The sequence below is a fragment of the Sinohyriopsis cumingii genome, chromosome 17 (genome assembly GCF_028554795.1).
Source record: "Sinohyriopsis cumingii isolate HCF-2022 chromosome 17, ASM2855479v2, whole genome shotgun sequence".
Lineage (NCBI taxonomy): Eukaryota > Metazoa > Mollusca > Bivalvia > Unionida > Unionidae > Sinohyriopsis > Sinohyriopsis cumingii.
Window position 1 is genome coordinate 51523196 of NC_142977.1, and position 20463 is coordinate 51543658.

The following is a 20463-nucleotide window of genomic DNA, read 5'->3' on the forward strand; positions in this document are numbered from 1 at the left end:
TAGTAATGTTTACAAAAAAAAAATAGAAAACAAATATCTTAAAATCTTTTTCATGTTGACATTGCTTAGTTAATGGCTACACAAATCTAATAATTTATGTGTCAAAACAAATTAGTGACTTAAGACATTGGTCTATTCTCTAAGCATGTATTTCCTGCAGAACTAATAATAATACTGGACATATCCAGATTTCCAGTCGTAGCAATCACATTGTAACTAGCAAAATATTATTTTTCTAAACAAGACATATAAATGGCAGGACTGTAAAGCTATCAACTTTCATTGCATAAATTGGTATACATTGCATTACCAACCTAATCCCACCCTCTCATTTCGACCCCAGTAGTTGTTCCTTTAAAACATGTTAAAATAGAGGTAAGTAGGATACTAGAAAAAAAGGTATATTCGAAAATGTTGAAACTTAATATTGTTATGTATACTTGTTTTAATTTATATTTGATTTAATTTAATTGTATGTTTGTAAGTTTTAATTTCTTTAAAACTTAATTGCATGTCAAAGTAATACAATCTTGTTTACTTGATTTGGCGTTTTTTCTTCAGAAAATTCAGTTTGAGATGAATCTTTGAATAAACACCTAATAATAGAAACACTGTTTCTATTTTTGACTTAGTTTCCGACCTTGATTCGGAAATCCCTGAGACAAGTAAACAACTTTCTATTTTTATTTTATTTTCTGTGTAAATGATCGGTTTTTATCAAGGTCATACTGGCTGTACGTGATAATAGATGCAATTCTGTGATTTCCGAAATTGCGCAGTATTTATATTTAATAGTGATGTTTAAAGAGATATTTCTCAGTTTGGGCATTTACATTAGACACTGGAAAAGTCTTTGTTTGTGACCGGTTTGGAGTTATATTTTAATTTTTATTCACATTTGATTTGGATTCTAAAAGATTAACTATTTTTTCTGGAAATATTTGAGTGCTCATAATGAATTCTTTGACAAAGAAATTTCTTTAAATTTTATTCGGAATTCAAACACCGGAATTTTTTTTGTGAATCAACAAAGAACTGTAGACATGTCCGTAATATAAAGGCTACAGTATACGTCATCGCCTTCCATCTTGGATTTTTAGTCTGGACTCGAACTTGAATTCATTAGAACATTTCATTACTAGGACTTCTAAAATTTAATTGGTAGATTATTCTCGGATTATTTTGGATTTGATTCTTTAAACCGTAAGTTCTTATTTTTTCATTATTACTTTTTTTTCCCCCGGGAAATACATTATTTGTTAAATATTTCAAAGCTTGTTGTTTTCACTCTTTCTTTTGTTACTGTCTATTTTTTAGAGCCTAAACACGAAACATATGAATGTAAAATCAGGACAAACAGTCAATCGAGAAAGAAACCATTCATTCAAATCATGCATCTCTGACACAAATAAACTTCAACTAAAGAGTTGCGCAATTTCTCACAGTACTCCCCCCCCCCCATAACTCCCATATAATGGCTGAAAACGACAGTACTGCATTGTGACACTTTACGCAAACACTCAATACATCTTTGATTCACATAGTTGTGACTAATAAAACGAAAAAGCCTGTGGTGACACAATTGGAAATAACTGATTATTGCTTAGTCTTACAATGTAAGACATAGCACATCTTTTTTTGCTTTTATTTTAGTGTTATGTCTTACTACCCAAATAATGGACTTGTATAACGCGTTCCAATGTCGGTTGACATCTGAACGAGTAATCAAAGTTTCAGGAATATCTCACACAATTGTCAGCCCATATCAACACTCTTCCACAAATTTATATGTAATTAATACATTTACTGTGCTGTTTTTATCCTGGTGGAACCAAAATCTGACACTAGCAAATGGACGTTTGTTCATATTCCGTTGGCAAACATTTGAATTTGTCGAAATGCGACGGTAGTCGAGGTATGCCGAAGTATGTTCAAGTAGGTTAATGTGGGGGATATGTTTCTTGAACGAAACGAAATATTGCTTACAGTTCCAATAGGCATAATATATTTTATTCATATCGTTAAGGAATAATATTCCAAGTTCACCCGATATCGGCATTCCCGGCTTTCATCGCTTTCCAGCCAACTGAAATGTAGGCCAACGAAACTTGAAAACATGTCCATTTTTTGTGATAATTTGAATTTATTAGAGAAAAGACATCAGAGTAAGTAGAGTCTGACTAAAACATTATGACTTTACTTTGTATAAAAGCGTCGATATTTTAGTTGCCATTTGTGTGAGATATTCCTGAAAATTTGACTTTCTTTACGATGTTAGTAGAATCAAAACACGCTACACATCGCCGTTAGTTAGGCTGCAAGACCCTGACGCTCAAAACATAAATATCAGCGTCAATGTCTTACATGTAGGACTAATTATTTATATGTCTTTAGTGGCAACGGGTTCTTTTAATTACTTCCGCCATCTTGAAATTCCTTGATTGGTATCAGCCAATCAACGGTGTGTGCCTGGCCTTGTGTGCGGAACATCATGGGAGGCCAAGCAGGGTAGCAGGCTCACTTTAGCACGATATAACCCTATTGTGTTAATGACACTTAATACACATGACACATCAACAAATATATTATTATTATTATTATTATTATTATTATTATTATTTAATAACGCAAGTAGAAATGATTTAATTATCGTAAATAAGATTAAAAAGTTAATAAAGCTTAATTGTGAGAGAAATGATTAAATTTTGTCCCTAATGTGACACCACATTCGTGTCCTGGTGTCATTTAGTTCGAGTTCTTAGTGCCTGCACAGTTGACAGGAGAGGCTGAAAAGAGCTCAATACATTACTACTAGTTATTATCCTGCCAACATGCATTTTCGTCCTAAGAAGCAACCGTGACATCTTTACAATAATGACGCAATTTATCACCCTCTTTAAGCGCTATAACGTCTCTGTGGCTGAAAATAATATATATCTATCAAGCCAATGATGACTTTTAGCTGTCTAAACCTTGGTATTTCGTAATTTATAAAGATTAACTGGATGCATTCCACGTTGCCTCATCCGGTGTTGCATGACGATGTACTATCGGGTTAAAGAGGATCCATTTCTTACGTCCGTAACCGGATAGATGTCGCTAGGGTTTCTTCCTAGGAAAGGTCGCAGCGCGTCTAGGTCACCGTTTTCAAATGGATAATCCGCATTTGGGGATAAAATCACGCAAAAAATACAGGAACTATTTTGCTACCGATTACAAAGTACGTATGACGGGATGAAACAAGATTAATAAACTCATTCGACCTAAAACGATACACGAAGATGACACTTTTAGTTTAGTGCACTGATTAGCTGGTCGCTTAGTAACGACTGACCAATTTGAGCATTTAATTTTGACCATTTACTATGGGGGGAGGGGGTAAATTATACGATAGATATAATTTTTCTAAAGTCTATTTTATTTAATACAAATCACAGCAATAGTGTTTCTTCAAGGTTCTAGTGGTCCTGATATCACGGACCCACATCCCTAGCGAAAATTAAACGATCGGTCCTTTAGAACTTTTGTTTTTGGACTGCAAAATCCAAATCCCGCAAATAGTCATTGTCTTTTAGGAAAAGCAATTATAATGTCCTTACAAGAGCGCAGAGCTTTTAGCCCAGTATTTCCCCAGAACGATTCCATATTATATAAATATGTATGTTTTAACATAATCCGAATTAGTGATCCGATCAGTGAACACCTATGTTATACAAACCACTATTAGAAAATACAAGGCTATTTTAAAACACTGTTCAGGTAAATAATTCTAGAAAACAGTTTCATGACAATATTTGCGTTGACAATTGGCGCCGAATCGCTCGGGTGGCCTAAGTAGTAAGAGCGTCAACCTTGGATGTGAGAGGTCGCGGGTTCGAAGCCCGGCCGAGTCGCATCAGAGTCGTATAAAAATGATGCTAGCATCTGCCTCGCTTAGCGCTCAGCATCAAGAGGTTAGTGTTAGGACTGGTCGGTCTGGTGTCAGGACAATATGACTAGTTGGGACATGATGGTACATGTCTGAGACATGCTGCGCCAGTGCTCGACTTTGGAGGGGGATTACCGCCATAATTATATGCATGTATTTTCTAATCTTCTTTGATGATCCATTGTAAATGACTGCTTGTAAGTGCTACTTTCATAATTATATCTGTATATTGTATTCTTTATTGATGCAGATTGTACGTGGCAGTTTGCAAGTGCTACTTTCCTTCTGTATTATTGTCAATGGCTGCTTGCAAGTGCTACATTCATAATTCTAGTCATGAATTTTTTATTCTTCATTGATACAAGCTGTAAATGGCTGCTTGAAAGTGCCTAGATCTACCTTCCTACTCCGTCCTTGCATCTTGCAATTTGCCAACTACTGAATTGATTCTGTAGTTTGTTGTATGGCAAATGCTATGTCAGTTACTACAAGTTTTAACATTCCATTTATAAACTTGCTATACCACAAGTTACACAAATTGCAACTTCCAAAATCATGACTATAATGTAGCATCAAGCACGTTGCAAATTAGAATCAAGGAAGTTAACATAAAATAATGCCACTTTATGACAACAGATGGCGCTGTGACACGTCAATTTCTTACAATACGACTACTCCCCTGACCCTAGCAACAAGAGGTTGTACCACTTTACGGCATGTTTGGGCGTTTTATTTAAAATATCATTCGAATTAAATTACAGCTGCTGATGTCTCACAGTATTAACATTCGGAAGAGAAGTGGCCTGCAAGTAGCACAAAACAAATTAAATGTATAAAATTGAATACAATTAGATGTATTTACACAACGTTATATTTCCGCTAACCCTTCCCACCACATTTTTTTTATGAACATTTTGTCTGTTTAATTTACCGCTGCCGCACGGTGGCAGAATAGGGTAGCCGCTTTCAAACACGATTTAAGGCCCCAGTTTGTTTATATATTCTCATTCACAATGTTATCAGTTTATAGCATATTTATTATTTTAGAGTGCAATGCAAATTTGCAATGCAAATTCTGCTTTTTGTAGCAGTAAAGACCTCATAAGATTTGAGCAAAGTGCAGATAGTTGCACATAGAGGCCATACCATACTTTCATTTCTTTTTTATTCAGGAGAGAGAGAGAGAGAGAGAGAGAGTATATTGCAGAGATGAGGATTCTGTTTATTTTCTCAACCCTATGTAATTAAATTTTATTGTTAATATGCAGTTTACAGTGGCATTTTAATTATATATATATATATATATATATATATATATATATATATATATATATATATATATATATATATATATAACAAGAAGTAAGGTAAATAGTCAAATTATACAGAATTATTATATATGTATGGCATGGATGATTATGCAATAGCCAGCAAGCAGCAAGTATTGTCACTAGTTGCCCGTGACAAGTATGTCATATCTCCAATTTCATTTTAAATCTCCAAGTCCAATACAACAGCAAGAGGCAAATGACTTGAAACAAGGACATCACATAAAAAGCATATATGCTACAAAAATACGAACTTATTTCATTATATAAGAAAAGAAATTCTAAGAGTATGAAATATAATTTCTATATGTAAACATAAAGAACACTTCCTTACAATTATGAGATACTTTATTTTGACAGATATCAAACTGGAAACTACATTTTTTTATTATTTAAAACCATATTCATCCATGTATGAAGCGATATTTATAGTACGGATAAAATGACTGACTGTATGGTCCCTCAATGATAATACATCAGATTCCTTTGGTAGCAATTATAAAATTATAATATATTGAATATAAATAACATTGCTACCGCTACCAGTAACCCGCTCAATGTGTTTGTATTATTACTGCTACAGTACAGTACTAAAAGTGCTTGATACGTTGGAATATGAAATTAATGTAGTAGTTAAAAAGACTAATGCAAATTTTTACATGTATCTTCTACAGATGTGATTGCTTTCTGTTAGAAGAATAAGACACACACACACACACATAATTTTCTAAAAAACTTATAAAGTTTTTAAGGCTAGTCACAGCTCAGGCTGTTGTAGCATCCATCACCCCCACCACCCCACACAAACATCTTCATTTGTCTGTGATTTTATCATTATTTTATCCTGTTTAAAATATAAGCTAATATTTTCATGACACAAAAAATATCAGCACAGTACAACTATGCAATAAAGCAAAATAAATAAATAAAAACAATATAAAGTCCTTTGTTTAACTTTTCATAGGGAATATAAGAGAAACAAAAGTTTACTATAAGCCGCCATTCATAAAAACAATACTGTTAGATGAATGAGTCTAAAACAAAAATTATCATACAGGTAGGCAATTATAGGGAACAAATACCTGGCTTGTCTTGTTATATTGTTCTTGTAGATTTATTTGCCAGTCCCTTTAGTTTTTCACTTTCACATGAATAAAACATGAATGAAGACAAGCTTTTCACACAACCTGGCTTTTGGATTGGACATACTCATCATTGGAAATTCTGAGGAATTTAAACTGTAAATCCTGGATTGGAGAAGACACACTGCCTTTTGTGTACCACATACATTTGTAAATTATGACTCAAGAACAGTCAGGTTATATTCCCTAGTGTTTGTTTCAAGAATTAATCCCCAAAAACATTCCATTACTGGATCTGTATTCAATATATATACTGTACCAAAATGACCACCTTTTGATGAATTTATTTTGTGTGCAATAAAAACAAGTTATTTGCACTTGCTATGAGCAAAACACCGTGAAAATGATTATATTTTATTTGCTAATTTGTTATTTCTGATACTTTGACCTTCACAAAGCTATTATATTTATGAACCTGAGATGAAATTGTAAATTTGGCCCTTATCCCTAATGTATATGCCTTGGAACAATGGATAAGGTAAATTCCATAATTTAAATGTCTTAATCACTCAGCAGAGAGAGAGAGAGAGAGAGAGAGAGAGAGAGAGAGAGAGAGAGATTCATAAGCAAGTTAGTTTCTTCACATAATAATAGAAACCACTAGCCAATTTATGACTGCAGATATCTGAGCAGAAAGTAACAACTACTTTATAAGCGTGCAAGTCAGTGTAATGTGAGTTATAGGCCCCCAAGTACTATTCCTCAGAGAAGACACAAGACTGGGTTTTAGAAATTAAAGCCACACAAGTACCAGTTTGTTACTTTGTGAAAAATTGGGTCATTATGAGAACATGGAGACACCTGATGCACCTGCTGGTGATGAGTGGTCAGTGAGCAATTAAATTGTTGTTCCTAAGTCATATATACAGGAAATTCATGTTCTAGCCCGTAAAACTCCTTAAGCTGGTCATTTTGGTGTCAATAAGACTTATTACAAGATCCTGAATTTTTTATTTGCCGACAATTAAAGGTGATGTTTATAAGTACCATAGATCTTGTCACATTTGTCAAATGGTAGGAAATCCCAATCAGAAGATATATAAAGCACATCTGCAACATTTTCCTGTATTTGACCATTTAACAAGCTATTTAACAGAAAAATGGTAGACTGCCTGTCCTTTACCTAATACCATGTCAAGCAACCAATACTTGTTGACCATAATGTGTGCGTCCTCAAGAGTTCCATAGTCTTGTCCTTTGAAAAATATTAAAGCAAACACTGTTCTAAACGTTTAGGCAATGTTTTAACATTTGTTTGTCTCCCCAAATATGTCCAGCAAATTTTATGTTTGATTATTTCCAACAACTTATGCATGAATTAGATATCCAACAGTTTAATTTTTCTATCTGTCACCCTGAAAGTAATGGTGCTAGCTCAAGACGGTCCCAAAACACTCTCACGTACCCATAATACATGTATACCATTATATTGAATCAAACCTTAAAAAAGACCGTGATCAGTAAAAATCCTGCATTGTATAATAATCGAGTAAGATCAGGAGAGTTTTTTTTCCCCATATTGGTAATTATCACCAAATGAAAGACGCCATGACTACCCTAGGACAGCTAAAGACTGTCCCAAAACACCCTCTACTACCCATGATACATGTAGGCAATCAAACAGAATAAAACCAAATAAAAAGACAGTAATCTGTAAAATTCTACCCTGTATAATTATCGAGTAAGATCAATAGAGTTTATTCTTTTGTTGATACTTGCTGAAGACTGTCCCAAAACACACTCATCAACCAGGATACATGTATACAATTACAATGACTTAATGAAATATGCAATTTTGGTGCATTCTCTTTCTCTTTCTTTGATCATAGATAGTTCACTAAACTACTTTCATATTGCAAAGAGAAGCACAATTAACAAGTCAGAATCGTGCGTCACTACATTCATATTTCAAAAATTCTCTAAAGCTTTCTTTTAAAATCTGTTATTTGACAAACAGCAGCTGAATAACTAGAACCCAAGGGTGCTATATTTATATTTTTAAAATTCTTGAACCAAATTATTAATTTTAATTGGTTTGATAATGGTAAGAATTACAATAAATAAAAGTAAAATCTCCTGTAACATCTTTTGTCTCTGATTATTTCCACTTTTAGAGACAAAAGTTTTAACGGAAGCAAACCAGTTTTAAAGCTGGTTCTTTTGGTTGTTTGTTTTATAAATACATTCAAAGATTGAGGTTCTGTACATTAACAATGCAAATTAAGCATTGGAAAACAACTGTACACTAAATCTAATCTTTCTGATCGCAAGTAAACATATTTATCATGATACGATCAAGATTTTCCAGTTTGATTATTTCGGTTTTTGCGGCAAAATATGTTCCAAAATGAAGATCGTGATAAGAATAAGAACACATTTAAGGAATGCTTAATTTTTAAAATATCATTTTACCTATAAACATTTTTGTGTGCTATTGATGTTGCTCTGAAATATTTTATTTTCGCGGGAGCTTATGTACAAGAGTATCACAGGAAAAGATAGAGTCTGTGAGGTGCGTCAAAAATGGGTAACGTACAATTCAATCCTTACAACCAGGTTTCGTCCGATGAAAGCTCGTTAAGAAGAGTACGAGGGAATATATCGTTGTCATTTCTGATTCTTACTAAAATAACTAATGTTTCCAAAGTAATGAGAGATATCACTAAGAAGTAGATTTCTTAAACGGTGAAGGTAAGTACTTAAGTGCGTCAAAACCGGGGTTGAAAAAGATGGACCACCCTGCTGTACTGGATGCGTTTTTCTTTTCGTAAGGTGCTATAAATCACTTAGATCTTCTAGAAAGCATATGGTTTTAGAGACGATTAAAACTTTGTTGCTAACGTACACCTTAAAAAAGGGACTGAAAGAGTTATCGACACAAAATGAATGTCGTAAAGCTCCGTGGGGAGCATTTATTATTTCTGGTAAAGAAAAACTTTAGAAATTTAGAGCGCCGTCTGTTGTCATAATGCCATGCTAATCTCTAGTATGCCATTATGACAACATATGTCGACACGAGATGGACAACAAAGACGATACTGATAAAACTTAGTATGTACATTGTTGTAAGACCAAATCTGTATGAAAACAGCAGTTGGAATGATGTAATTGTAATGTTTATAAACATAATATACAAAATTTTAATAACTGACATAACGTTTGTTATACGACAAACTACAGAATCAATCAAGTAGTTTGGCTAATCGCAAGATACAATGACGCAGAAGGAAAGTAGATCGAAAAACTGCAAGAAACCATTTACAGCTTGGATCAATGAAAAATACAAAATTCATGACGAATTATGAATGTAGCACTTGCAAGCAGTCATTTACAATTATGCAGAAGGAAAATAGCACTTGCAATCTGCCACGTCCAATTTGCATCAATGAAAATACAATATACATTGATAGAATTATGAAAGTAGCACTTGCAAGCAGCCATTTACAAAAATGCATCAAGGAAGATTAAGAAATACACACGTATAATTATGGCGGTAATCCTCCTCCATACTAAACATCGCTATAAACTACCAAAATGCAGACATCGTAGCGGATATGACTGAATCGTTTTTAAAAAGCTACGTAAAAGATCCAGATCACACACACAAACACACACACAAACATATACACGCACGGTGTGTGTGTGTGTAATTATGTAATGACACAAAGGTTCATAAATTAGGCAGGGAAAATAACAAAAATTCAATGTTTCGAGCTAAAGCAACAATAAACAAAACATCCAGAGAAGCATGCATGAGCAAAGTGTTACACGCGTAGAACTGTAAATATTTGCCTTGTGGCAAATAGGAAGAATAAAATATCCCTCCTCCGAAAAGAAAAACAAAGAATATTTTTAAATCTAAAATTAAATGAAAAACAATTAAATGGTTGGTCCCTTAAAACTATTGCTATGGACTACAAAATGAAAAACAATAGCGAATTTGAATTACCTGTTTCGAATGACCATTATAATGATTATTATAATTTCTAAAATCATCGCAGTCAGCAAGCATGGTTATACATGTCCATAAATACATACATACATACATATATATATATATATATATATATATATATATATATATATATATATATATATATATATATATATATATATATATATATATATATATATATATATGTGTGTGTGTGTGTGTGTGTGTGTATTTATGGACATGTATAACCATGCTTGCTGACTGCGATGATTTTAAATTAAAGTTTTTGTAACTCTATCTTAAAAAAATATATTTGTATATCATCCTATTAGTGATCATGTGGAATGCATATTCCATATTTGCTGGGGTATTTCATATCTATAAATTAATTCATGACTCTTATCTTTTTCTCCTAATGAACAATTTATATCGCCAATTATCCGATGATTTTAAGGTCTTTCAAACAGAGCAGTACAACGCCTGTTGTCAATTAATTTCCGTCACCGTAACAGTTCTCGTATGTCATATAAAACAGAGAATATATATGCATTTCAACGTACAGAAACTTTTATAAGCATGGTCTACTTCGTGTTTGCTTGTGTCCGATGATCATGCACGTGGAAAAATCCTATGACGAAGATTCGGTAAAACATTCTGTGAGACTTCTTGTTTTGCTTTTAACGCCATTTCTCGGGTCAGGATATGCTATACGTGGCTGCCAGTATAATTAGTACGGAAAGAACGCAAGAAATTCCAGGTTCGAAGCATCGACCCACCAGAAGCCACTGGCATCTTTCACACAAACCCACCCTAACCGAGCCTGAGACTCAAACTTACATGGACAGACAAGTGATCGGTAAAAGCGAACGCTTTAGAAAACTCAGCCACCCGGGGCAACGTAGAGGACTTGTAAGCAGTCGAGAAGAAATATACTTGGATTAATAAATTTTGTTGAAAACGGAAGATGTGCGAATTTATGAATATTTAGTCTCAGATGGTACATGAAACAGTTTTTGAGAATCCCGCTTTGAAAATAAAAATTTCTGCTCAGTGTTAAGCCTAACGTGTCTTTTTATAATTAGTGTTTTAAACCCGTTTGAAGAATTAAAATACAAATGAGTTGTTTTTCGTCAAGGTATCATAGGACCGGCCTTAGTTTTAAATATTTATTGCATTTGTTGACAATATCCATTGTCAATTATTGTTCAAAAATACCTGAATAATTTCCTCTCAATCCCGAGGTTTACAAAACCATACGAAAGCTCAACTTGCTTTGAATGGCTACTGAGTTTTAATTTTCCTGTGATTTCGTGAAATTAAGAAGAATTTTAGGTTTTTGAAATTTTCCCGTCCATAAACCAAAGCATATATATTAATGATAGATACATCAATCTGTCAGAAACATTAAACTAAACCAAAACACGTGAGTTAACATGACTCCAAGATTCTCTCTTTAAAAGCAGTACTTTGAGAAGTGCGTAGTGTGTGGCTTTAGATAGTGTTAGTTTCCCTAGAAGTGCTATCTAATATTGAGAACCACAAAAACGCGCGATAAACAGAATGTTTCATCACGCCGCCAAATTGGACTTATCTAGTCTTACGTTACTACAAATTCTTTTCCTCACTATCATGCTAGAACAGATGTATAGTCCGCATGGACCTCAACCTTTCAACAAGCGATACCTCAAGCGACCTTTCCCCAGAAATAAGAATATAGTTTCAATCTCTCTCCAGTCACCACGTTGCCAGCCCATCTGTCGTAGTGTGACGAACCTTCCCTGATAATACGCGTTTTAATGACTAGCATTAAAGATTGAGAGTGTATAGATATGATAAGTAAAGATGCAGCTTGTCTTCATGTATGCCAAGTAGAAGGATTGGGGTTATTACAGTAAGAACATTTATCCTGTAGCAATTTATGTATGCGCCCGACAAGCCTGAAATTTACCAACGAAACATAAGTCTAAATATATAGTCAATGTTTTGAATCGAGCAATCTGACTTGCTCGAATTTACATCTGAAATAAAATTGACCGATTAGGTGTCTTTACTCTAGACTTAAGACCTACATTGGTGAAATTGAGAGCAGGCGTGAGCTAATAAAACTGAGCTTAAGTCTGAGATTTAGTTTTCACATTGCGCCAATCAAAGGTATGTTTACAAATGGAAAGCCCTTTGTAATTGGCTGACACAAAATCTCGAATTTTAGCGCACGAGATTTAAAGTTTAGATTCCTTAGTAGATTCTCTATCGATATATACGTTCCCTATAACTACGTGCATTGAAATCTGCTGCACGTTATTTATCGTTCGTGATCTTTTTATATTCGGGTTTGATAATAGGTGCTGACCATTGAAAGGTACGTGGCCGTCAATCCAATGCCGTTGCAGTCTCTCGCCGATATCATATTTCCTTTTCTATTAAGACCACAGAACGCTTTTGATGTTTAAAAAAATTTAAATGGTCTGAACGAGAGTGATCTAATTTTGAGTGAGAGTGACCTAAGTCTGAACGAGAGTAGCCTAATTTAGGATAAGTATTTGGTATTGTGCCTTCGTCAGAGCACAAATTTATGTTAAAAGATAATTTTGCAGCAAAACAGCATGCGGGTATATCCAGGAACGTCACTGGGGGTGGGGGGTGGGGCTGGGGCTGAATTTGCACGTGCTGTAAAATTGATGTAGCCTATATACGAAAATTAACAAGCCCGTCAAGTTTTGCCCCCCCCCCCCTTACGTTTTGCCCCACCCCCGCGAAAAAAGTTGAAATGACGTCCCTGGGTATATCTGTCGCATATGTCATTCCTATTTGAACAACGGAGGCGAAAATCATATTTTTTGCAATGGTCTGTTATCATTTACAGTGTCACTAAATAGCAACGTCAAATCCATTTCCCATTTCTTTATTTTCCAGACACCTTTCAGTCGAAATGTAATTGCATATGTAAATTGTCTTGTCAAATACTGCAAAGAAAACATTCTTCCGGATCCATTTGTGAAGATAAAGCCCTTGTTGGAACACTTGAATCCCATTAAATCTCAATATTTAGACGTCAAGAGTGACATTTGTAGTGAAATATAGGCAATAATACAATGTGTCGTCTAGCCCATTATAGGAAAAGGCCAATTCCTAAATATGAACATCAGCTATTTCATTTTGTGGTACAATAATGCATGCATAAGTAGACGAGCGGTCATGTCGTATGTCATAAAGATATCATTTTGCTCTACTTACACACGAAACGCGCATTTTCAACCAATCCATTGAAAGTGTCACGAGGTTAAACATGGATGCCAGTTTTCCTAGTAGCTGTCAAATCATTTTAAATTCATAATAAGAGTTGAACTCTCTCTCTCTCTTTCTCACATACACACACACACACACACACACACACACACACACACACACACACACACAATTTTGTTTTGTAATTTGCTCAAGCTAGCTCCTTTTACATGTATATCTTTCTTGGGTGTTTACATACTCTGTAAACGACATGGAATAAAGACGAAACTCTAGAATCTTAAATATTTACATGTACGAGATAGAGTATAATTGCTGTGAGTTGTTGTTGTTGTTATTTTGTGTTTAATGCCATTTCTCAGCCCAAGATTTCCAAAGAACATGTTTGCAAAGCAACCAGTCAAATTAATTAATTAATTAATTAATACATATCTGATGATTCGTGCTAGAGGAAATATCAGGTGTACGATATAACTATACAAATATAACTGATATGGTATTTAACATCCTAACAATTAGTGGACCCTGTGACACTCGCCTTTACCCTTCACTTCCATCTCATCTCTGTCCGCGTGAGTTCGAGTCTCAGCCAATGTGGGTATGTGAGAAAGCTGTTTTTCTGGAATTCTTCCTCCACCATTTAAACTGGCCCACATATATTAATTAATTTACCATGACTAGCTGCTTAGCAAACTTATTCTTGTTTTGGAAATCTTGGAGAGAGAGAGAGAGAGAGAGAGCTGGTATCTTGGAATTAAGGTTTAGTACTAAGAGTAAATGGTGCCTGGGGCGACGATGATGACCCAAAGTGATTTCGGCGCCTCAAGACCTCTTGCGCCTGGGGTTTTAGCGCAACACCCACCCACCCATCGTTAGTACCCTAATGACAATAATTTTAACAGCTACGTGAGTTTATTCGACGGGTATTGGGTTTCTTTTAATATCATTCTTTTTATTCCTTACGTCTCTGTATGCCGTACGTATAAGCCGTTTCCATTCAACACCCGCCCTACATCACGCTCGCCTCGGGTTGAACGACACGGATCAAGTTAACCACAGAATGGGTACTGACTCCACTACAAACTCTTTACCTTACGTTAAGTTCACCTTTATAATATGCCATTAGAAGCGCTCGTGAACATATACGTCAGTCACAAATTAAATTCGGCCCATTCCAGACCTAAATTTAATAACGGCTTAGCCCGTTTGATGGAATTATATTCAGTCGAATAATATCACGGAGTCATTAAAGTTGTAAAACGATACCCGGACTTCATGCAAACCTATTGATAAACCAAGAAAATGTCTGAAAAATAAACGTAGCAAGACGAATGAATATACGCATCGCTAGTTCAAGTCATTCGTGCACGTGCGGAGAATTATGGGTCAAATCTGATAGCAGCTGAACGCTTTTGTTGGATGACTTTTCATCAGATTACACATAACATTCAGCAGCTGTGATTTACTTAATAGTCAGTTATAATTGTATTTCTACAATAATATTTTTGTCGTCTGTAAAGTGCTGTCTTACCAGCCTATCCGAAACAATATTACATTCTGTTATGAAATAACAGGGGCAAAGGGTACCGTACTTAACGTCAAAACCTGTTTAGGCCTACATCGGTCAAACTTAATAGCTGACCACTGAATGATTGCCCACCCCACCCCACCCCACAAAAAACAAACAAAAAAAAATCTGCGCGCGCATCTGCTTGTTAGCAAAATATTGCGCAGAAAGAACAAAACGTTTTTAGGTAAAAGGATGTGTCTGCATATTATTTCATCTAGACTAGTTTTAAGTGCAAAACACCAAAAAGGTCCATTGCTGTCTTCAAATATCAGCTGCAAATCTTCTAACCATGAATTTCCTATCTCGATGGGGCTGGTAATTGGGGATTTCATTATCTTGACAATGTCTTTTCGTCATCTACGTTGTTTCTGTAGGCCCAATGTTAGCACATTTGATCAGGTTTTATTAAACGGTAAGCACACGTGCAAAATCTAACTGGGTTATTTAAAACGAAACTGTGACTGAACATTTATTGCACTCGAACCTAAAACATTGTGCGTGCTTGCGCGAATTGGAAACCAAAACGCGACGTGTAACAAAGATAACATTTTTCAACAAAAGTGACACACAGACAAGAAAATCCGCTTATGAATCGCACTAACCTTCTAATTAAGGTTACGCAGTCAGCAGTTGTTTAATTAATTTCTATATTAACGACTGAAGCTAGTAACGGGTGAAGCGAAAGGACAGTTGTCGCGTGAGGTACATCACGGGCATCTCACCATATATTTCCTTTCTTAGTGGTATACCTGAATAATAAATATATTTGTTGATACACATCATGCTTTGAACCCATTTTAAAGTGCCTTACAGTATATGTATGTAAGTATGTACGCATGGATGGATGGATGGATGGATGGATGCTGTTTTCCATCGCAGGTCCAATATTATTCAAATATCTTTAGGAATGTTAAAACTGTATCCTTGCATGCTATACATTTTTTTCCCCCAGAAAGACAGTCACAAATATTTATCCCACAACTTTTCTCTTCCATGTCTTCCGTCCGTTTATTGCAATGCAAAGAAGCAACTATGGTATCTATACAATAATGATATAATTTATCACCTTTTGTTAGCACTGTGATGTGGCCTCTCTTACAAGATCATAATCTATTAACTCTGTAATGACTTTTTCGTGGTCACAAAACTGGTATTTTGTCATTCATTGGGACTGCTGGGCGCATTCGTAATTGATTTAACAGGGGCCCCTTTACCTGCAGATATACGGACTTTTCGAAGATTCCTAAAGTTAGATCCGTTTGCCGGAAAAAAAATGCCGTTTTTTATTCTCCATCGCATGTGTTGGAGTATTATTTTGCAAAAGGAAGGGAAGCCCCTGCTAACAATATTAAAAATATATCAGTTTTGATCTTAGCTTTGCTTCATGAAGGAACAAGATCAATCATCTCGACATAAGGAAGTTAAGTTAATGCGAATGACACTAGTGTATGCTATTTTCATTTCGTAGACAATTCGCACGCTATTGACTAACATTGTTCTCATTGCGTAAGAAATCTAAAACTTTGATTGCTCATTTACCTTTTAAAGAATTACAGGTGTGAACAAAGACAAATTAATTAAGGTAAACATATGCAAATATTTCTTCTTGATCTTATACACACAAACAGACGCAGAAATACACGCAGACACCAACACACCCATACACATATTTGTAAGTGTGTATGTCTCACGAGATGGGGATGTGTGATGATCTATCCACTCTTTATGGGATTTGGCTATCGTTATCTAGGAGATGATTCACTTTCTCTTAGATACAGAGTTAGAACATTTATGCGAAATTCATTTGACGGTTCTGTTACACCAATAAAACAAATTTCGTATATAATCGAGTAACTGACTGAACTCAAATTATCGGCATTTCAGCATCACCTGGTTGCTTCAAGTCTTCCGAAATCACTGTTGGTGATAGGTCGTCGTTGCCATATTTCTTTTACTTTCTTTTCTCTCTCCTCTAGCATCTTCGGGCGTAAATCGTCTTGGCTAAAGACTGCGCTGTATTCCATTGTGCAGTACAAGTATGGAGCTATTTTTCTGTCCGCTAAAAATATAACACCAAACATAAATATATGTTAGTTCCATTTTTTTACTTATCCTGGGATCAACAATTTTCATCCTCTTTCCCGTCAGATATTGTGTTATCACAATTTCACAGAACTAAGCTAATATGGTCAGTTCTTCACCTAATACGCACTCACTCCAACATAATAAATTAATGTATTTTCTAGCTGTTACCCGCATTCCTAACTGGAACTATGACATAACTTGATCTGTTTGATAACTATTAATACGACCCTGTGGGATACAAATCATTAGCTGAGCTATATCAGTCAACACACGTTCCTAATGCTAACACCATCGAGTCTCGGCTGAAAAGAATTCACAACTTAGTTCCTCAAACGAATTAATGGCTCTCAGTCCTTGTCCTAAATATGTTACGTTGCTAATTAGCGATTCGTTGACATACAGTTCCAAACATAGAATATAAATTCTCAACAAGCAAATCATTTGCTTCTCACAATTCGTATCAGAAGAAATGCATAAAATTATTTCGATTCATGATTTATATTACATACAAAACCACTAAATCAGAACACACCCATACCAACGACTGTATGGTATTCTTATAATACATGAGTTATATAGCATACCAGACAAAAAATGTACGATTATTTTCTGAACTCAAGGAAAAATTTAAAAGCGAATAAATTCAACAAATTATTACAGACTTACGTTAGCGTACATATTGTATTCAATTGAGACAATACCTTGGTGCCATACCGAGTCATAGCTCGCTTATCATCAGAGAATATATCGTCTCTGGTTCCGGATAACCCTAATTTCCAGACCCCTTCAATGGACGATAATATATAAAGAGAAAAATTCCTTATTAATTTTTCTCGGAGTTAAATTCTGGTTTCGCTCAGAACTTAGTCTGACTAATTTCGCTAGGGGAATTTCTTGAAACACACACCCGTTTGTTTAAGTTAGCCAATCAGTAGTACCTCCTCTGACCGCCAAAAACTTTAACACTCCCATCGAAGTAAAAAAATAATCCTGCTAGTCCGTCTTTAATATAACTATTATGGAAAATATCATTCTACGATGACATCTATTTCCAATGGCCCAAGATTTCCAAAAAATATATGCTCTGGTTTGTGTCAACTCCGCCATTTTCCGCTATATAACCTTATACTATAATATGTGTCGGACCGATATTGAACGGACTTTAATTATAATTCAATTTATGCCCCAAACAGAGTATATCCCATCAATTGCAAGCAGAGAGTTATTACGAGACAAGGACATAAGTCAATCTTAATGTTTACGTGCCACGCTGACCACGACAGAATGTACTGCGAAATTAATGTGCACAAAATATTGTACCATTACAATATATAATATAACACGGCATTTAAAGTGTTGGTATAAAGCAAATTGATATACCAATACTATTGGTATATCAAATTGTGATCCGTCCATGGCGCAATAATACGATTATATAAACATTATTAGTTATTAAATATAAAAATGTCCAAATGGTCGCCTCCGTCCTCCCCCCTCTCTGTCTCTCTCTCTCTCTCTCTCTCTCTCTCTCTCTCTCTCTCTCTCTGTATCTCTCTCTGTATCTCTCTCTCTCTCTGGATTATCGTAGCTAGATACGGGCGAAAATTGATGAAATACGAGCGTTGGGGATTTTCGCTTGTGTTATACGACGATGTCTCTGGACCTATGAACGACTGGTACAGTTGAGTCGAACCGTCCAATGGAGAGAGAGAGAGAGAGAGAGAGAGAGAGAGAGAGAGAGAGAGTTTTATAATCTTTAGAAATGTTAATTAAAACATGTCAATATATTAAAATATTTTAATTATCCTCTTGGTGGTTCGTCATTTAGTTTAGTTTCTATTCCACGCTAATTTCCATACGCCAGTACATGAATGCCTGACAGCTCAGGTTCAGCGTACAAGAAGCTAACCGTGTTTGTAGTGCACTATTTTCTTCATTAAAAAAAACATATTTAATTTTTAAATCACGAGTGTGTCTTATATTAATCTAATAAATCAGAATAATAAAAATAGAAACTCAATAAGAAAACAATCAGCTTATTAGTTTGCATATGTGATTGTGAACAACAAGAAAAATTGTAGAGCATCATTTTGTAGCGGATACACTCGCAAGGATGTGAGGAGTTCATTCACTCGGTCATTACACAGTTGCCCGGAGCATATCATAACTCCATTCAAAGTGAAAGTATGTGTATTTGTATGTGATATAAATAAAATATATGTATAGCATGTACGCTGCATCAATGATATGTCACTCGTTGTATAATTTTTTCAAGCCTTGTTTCATTTTAAATAAAAATTAATACATCTCGTGGTATATTGGTATATCATTGATAAAGCGTACGTACTATATGTATATTCTCTCTCTCTCTCTCTCTCTCTCTCTCTCTCTCTCTATATATATATATATATATATATATATATATATATATATATATATATATATATATATATATATATATCAGCCGAATATGGGAACTATATCTGATTTGTATTCTTACAATTTCTCATTAAAATTTATTGATGTATCATGTGCAGAGAACAAGTTGGACGTAGGCAGAATAATGAAAACAGTAATTCATACATTTAAAATGTTTGAAGACTATAATTTTAATGTAGTTGCTGCAGAAAGGTCAATTTTATATAGCCCGGAAATACATAAATAATTTAGTAGTATATTATTATTAGTTTAAAATTGACCTAGGAATAAAAATACAAAGTGGAGAATTTCGTTTTTCTTCATCTGATAACACTGAAGAGAAAATTGGAATTTCGATAGCACACCATCCCTCTGCGTGTAATGAAATAAGCCACACACACGCCTGTCAAATGACGCTCTGCCTAACTAGCAACCACGGAATACGCTCTTTTGTATTTTAAGATCTGACCAGTTTAACCTTTTCATTAAATATGAACCTTAGCCAATGTAGACATTAATAGCTATTACAGCAGGTTTCAGTTTATTCAAGTCATGTTATTTTATGATTGACATAATCACATCTAATTATTATTATTTGAAACCTTATAAATGCGACGAAAATAGCGATGCGCTAGTTTTAACATCGGTCCAATATTTATTTTTTTCTTTTATAGATCTCTGTATTTTTAGAATCTCTTTCTTTTAGTTTTCTTAAGTGGAAATTAATAAAGACAAATTGCACATAATTAACCCCACTGGATAATTATTTAACTTTTATAATAAATTCAAAAAAAATCTCTGTCTGGTAATTATAT